We start from the raw sequence: 5087 nt of genomic DNA on the forward strand, positions 1-5087 counted from the left end.
GTAACTGAGGCCCAGAGAAGTTAAGTGATTGCCCACAGTCACACAGCTGACAAGTGGCAGAGTGTGGATTCGAACCCATGACCTCTGACTCCCAGGCTCGTGCTCTTTCCACTGACCCACGCTGCTTCTCCTTTCCCATCTTTCTCAGTCATCTATCCCTCAAAGGGATGACTTCTGTCTGCTTTCGAACTCAAACCTCTCCACCTCCTCCTCAGATCCCATCCCTTCTCACCTTCTAAAAATGCTTGTGTCCATTCTTAATAATAATAACAATAATAATTCTGGTATGCATTAATGCTTATTATGTCCCAGGCACTGTACAAAGCACTGGGGTGGATACCAGCAAATCGGGTGGACGCAGCCCCTGACCCACAGTCCCTGTCTCATTTCACATATGAGGAAACTGAGGTACAGAGAAGTGAAGTGACTTTCCCAAAGTCACATAGGAGACGAGTGGCAGAGCTGGAATTAGAACCCATGACCTTCTGACTTTCACATTAGTGCTCTATCCACTATGTCATGTATTCTTCTTCCCTCCCTGACTGCCATCTTCAACCACTTATTCTCTGATGGCCCCTTCCCTTCTGCCTTCAAATATACTTTTTCCCTATCCTTAAATAAACCTTTTCTGGATTCCACTGAACTATTCAGGCATAGCCCCATTTTCCTACTCCCATTCCTATCCAAACTCCTGGAACAAGTTGGAGACACTACTGCTTCTAACTCTGCTCCTCCAATTCCCTTCTTGACCCTTAACAATCCAATTAATGCCCTGCTTCATTCCACTGAATCTGTTCTGGCTAACAACTTCCTTCTATCCAGATAGAGCAGACTTGTCCAGCACTTAGAACAGTGCTCGGCACATAGTAAGCGCTTAACAAATACCAACATTATTATTGTCTTGTCTTATGCCGTCGAGTCGACTTCCGACCCATAACGACTCCATGGACACACGTCTCCCAGAATGCCCCACCTCCATCTGCAATCGTTCTGGTAGTATATCTGTAGAGCAGACTACTACATCCTAATTCTCAATGGCTTGGCTGCTTTTGACAATGCACTCCATTCTCATTTTCTGGAAACACTTTCTAACCTGTTTCTTTTTGTTTCGTTTTGTTTTTATAGCATGGTTCTCTCTTGGATCTCCTTGACCTCTCTGGCCTCCTTCTCATTCTCTCTCTAGCCTCTGCCTCTCACCCCCTAAATGTGAATGACCCTCTCTTTCTCTTCTCAATTTATACTCAATCCCTTGAAGACCTTGTCTGCTCCCAAAGATTCAATTACCACCTAAATGTATTTCAAATCTATCTTCCTAGAACTGGCCTTTACAATCTAACATATCCTCTTGCCTCCAGGACATCTCTACTGGGAATTCTCTAAACTGTAAGCTCATTATAGGCAGGGAACACGTCTGCTAATTCTGCTGAATTGTACTGTCCTAAATGCTTTTTACAGTGCTCTGTACGGAGTGAGCACTCAATAAATACCATTGATTGATTGATTTTCACAGGTACTTCCAGCTCAATATGTCCAAAATATCCAAAATTGAATTCCTCATCTTTCCTCCCACCTCCACCTATTTTCCCCAACACAGTTAACACCACCATTATCTTCCCCTCCAAGGCTGTCACCTTGGCATTATCCTTGATACCCCTCTTCCCGACCCTGTTTCTCTCCCCATATTTGGTACATTGTTAAGCCCTTTCATTTCTTTCTCCACGACATTCCAAATCTACCCCTTCCTCTCCAATCCCAGAGGCACTACATTGTTCCTGTCACCTGTGATCTCCCCACCCAACTATTGCATTAGTATCCTCCCTTACCTCCCAGCCTCCAATCTTTCCCCTCTTTACCTGTGTAATTTTTCTAAAATATAGTTCTGCACACCCACTCCTCACAAACTCTGACGGTTGCCTACTCTCTCTTGGATAAGCAGCTGTCCATTGGCTTTCAAGCACTCAACTCTCTCTCAACTTCTTATCCATTCTCTTCTCACAGTACCACGGCACATACTCTTCATTTCTCTCAAACTACTGTGCATTGCCCTTCTCTCTCCCACCCTCCTTTCCTCTTCATATGCACCAGACCACGTTCTTCCTCTCTTCAAAGCCATTCTGAAATCACATCCTCCCTGAGTAATCTCTCCTCTCTCCACCCACTGATATATCAGGACTTCCACATCACCCAAGCACTGGAGTACTAACACTCATCCACTTAGTACCTATCTACATATTTTATATAATCTTTTACTTCCTACCATCTGCAATGTCTTTCAGGGACTGTCTTGCATGCTTCTTCTGACCTCCCAGGGACCAGGGAGACTAATTCTACTGTACTGTCCCAAGCATTTAGTACAGTGCTCTCAAAATCTTAGCCATTCAATATATGACACTCTGACAGTCTTGAAGTAGTTTGCTGACCCACTAAAAAGCATACCCAGCACTAACTACATTTGTTGGGAAATGTATCTCACTCTGTGCCTAGTAGCATGCTACCTTCAAGCTCAGTAAGCCACCTAAACCTGGTAGTGGCTCAAAGAGGCCTCAGGAGTCCTCCTGTGACCTGGCAGTGTCACCTGGGGCATCAGGCCCAAGTTGGGCAGATTCCCTGTTTGGGAGATTTTACAGATGGCTGGAGTTGTTTCCCAGAGCCATCTTGGAGCCTCAAGTAGAGAGTCCAGTTGGCCTCCCACATCATCACTAAGTACAGTGGATGGAATCTCCCAGTGCTTTTCAAATGGAGAAACAATATAGCCTACTTCTAGGATCTGGGTTCTAATCTTCGCTAAATTTGCCTGCTCTGTGACCTTGGGCAAGTCACAACTTCTCTGAGCCTCAGTTATGTCATCTGTAAAATAGAGATTTAATACCTGTCCTCCTTCCTATTTAGACTGTGACCCTGTGTGTATCAGGGACTGCATCTGACCTGAGTATCTTGTAAACAGTCCAGCACTTCATACCAAATTTGGCACATAGTAAAGCACTGAAATACCACAATTATAATTACATAAACAAGTGAAGATGAAGCCTCCCATATACGTAAGTGGTAGAATAAAGCTTGCTGGTTCGTCTGCAAAACTCACTCATCCCTAACATCAGGAAAGCACCTAGCAATTCCCAAAATCATGTTCAGGGCTAATAGTTGAATCTGGAAAATCCAAGCCCCCAAAACTCCATTTTTCATTCAAACTGCACACATAATTTCTAAACTCTCTGGGCATTTTGCTTGGGAAAAACCTAACCCAAATGCTTTTCTAAAGATCACGGGAAACTGATAAAATTTCACAGGTGCTCGTGTGCACTATCCCAGGTCAGTGCATTCTAATCAGGATACTGTCAAATGGTCTGGCCCAATTCCCAAAGACCAGTTGCTGCCATCTTCTCACCAAGGCAGAATGAAGTATTCACTTCTCACCTTCCAGTCCCTCCCAATCCCTGGCCCAAGCCATTCTGAGGCACCCTGACTTGATTTCAAGAGATATAAGGGGCTGAAGACAGTTTACAATGTGTGTATAAAATGCCACAAAAATTTGTCTATCTCCACAGGGCTCATGACAGGAAAAAACTCTTACCCTGCCTCTCCCTTTCTCTCTCTCTCTCTCTCTCTCTGAGTTTGGCCCTCATGATTGTCCTTCCCCTAATTGAACTCCAAAACAAGAGTTTTTCTCCAAAAGAAGAAAATGACCTGGTTTATACTCCTTCTTTTAGCCCACTTGATAAAAACAGTCCCCAAAGGAATTAGTGTTGGTAAAAGTGCTTTCTTGTGTTAAACACATTTGGCTACTACTTTTAGACCTCCTAAATGCACAGCTGTAATTAGGCAGAAGCCATTCCAATGAAATCTTGGAAATGGCCCTCTGATTTCACTTGCAGAACAGAAATAGTGTGTCATACCTAAGCAAAAGGTACGGCTTAGCGATATCAATTTTCAAAAAAACACCTGAGTAGATTCTGTCTTTGATTAAACGTGGAAGAATGCCTGGGCTATTTTCACATTAACACTGTGAGTTGATAATCCATAGTCCTCTTCACAACTTGTTATAGACAGGGAATGTTATACTATTATATTGTCAGTTATATTGTTTTATTATACTTTCCCAAGTGCTTAGTACAGTGCTCTGCACACAGTAAGTGCTCAATAAATATGATTGACTCACTGAGACCTAACTCAAGAAGCTAATTGTGTTTCTCTATGGCAAATCTATGTACTACTTAATTTCTAATTGACCCAGGGGATATTCCTGATTGACAGCTGATGCCCAGAAGACAGGAAGCTTTTCCTTCTTCCCACCCACCATGTTTGATGACAGTGGACACTGGGACTTTGGAAACTGCCCTGAGGTTCCCAGGCTGACAGAATGGTGTGAAGACTGGGATGAAAGTACGTCAAAGCTTTGAGGAGCTCTCTGTCAACCAGACCAACATAGAGAGACAGTTGCACTCTGGGTAGTGTTTGCAGAGGGGTATATGTTTCTTGTGGTGAAAGAATGTTATTCTTTACTTCCCAAGAATCTAGTACAGTGCACAGCACCAACTGGGAGCTAAATAAATGCTACTACTACAATCTAAATATTACTCGTATGGTGTACACCTCTGGAACACCGGGGAAAATCTACACAATGGGCATTTTTTATGTACTGAATACTTTTGAGCAGTCACCTCTCAGGGTCGCACCTGGAGAGTTTCCAGTAGTCTACCAGTCTTGACTATAGGAAGGAGAGTCAAGCAGAAGCATATCCACTCCATTCCTAGCTTGGGCAGAGGCTAGAGAGTGAAAGGCAATCTGCTACAAGTCAAAACTCACCTGTGCTGGGCAGCAATGGCATGGGAGAGAGTTGAGGGTGGAGACTCAGGTTTACTGCGTGGAAGGAGGCAATGGTAAACCGCTTCCATATTTTTACCAAGAAAACTCTATGGATCCACTACCAGAATGATTGCAGATGGAGGTGGGGCATTCTGGGAGAGATGTGTCCGTGGCATCTCTATGGGTCGGACATGACCCGATAACATAAGACAACAACAACAGCTTGTGAGCTGTAGGAAGGAATGTGCAAAAATGAAAATGTTGATCCAGAAGCTACACTCTTT

General features: G+C 43.7%; 1 non-coding gene across 1 annotated transcript; it reads left to right on the top strand.

The window, feature by feature from the left end:
- The first annotated feature begins 4655 nt into the window (after positions 1–4655).
- On the top strand, positions 4656–4793 carry LOC114813061. The gene has a single exon (XR_003760673.1). It is a non-coding gene; the product is annotated as a small nucleolar RNA SNORA7 (small nucleolar RNA).
- Positions 4794–5087: the final 294 nt, after the last annotated feature.

The sequence above is a fragment of the Ornithorhynchus anatinus genome, chromosome 6 (assembly GCF_004115215.2).
Source record: "Ornithorhynchus anatinus isolate Pmale09 chromosome 6, mOrnAna1.pri.v4, whole genome shotgun sequence".
Classification (NCBI taxonomy): Eukaryota; Metazoa; Chordata; class Mammalia; order Monotremata; family Ornithorhynchidae; genus Ornithorhynchus; species Ornithorhynchus anatinus.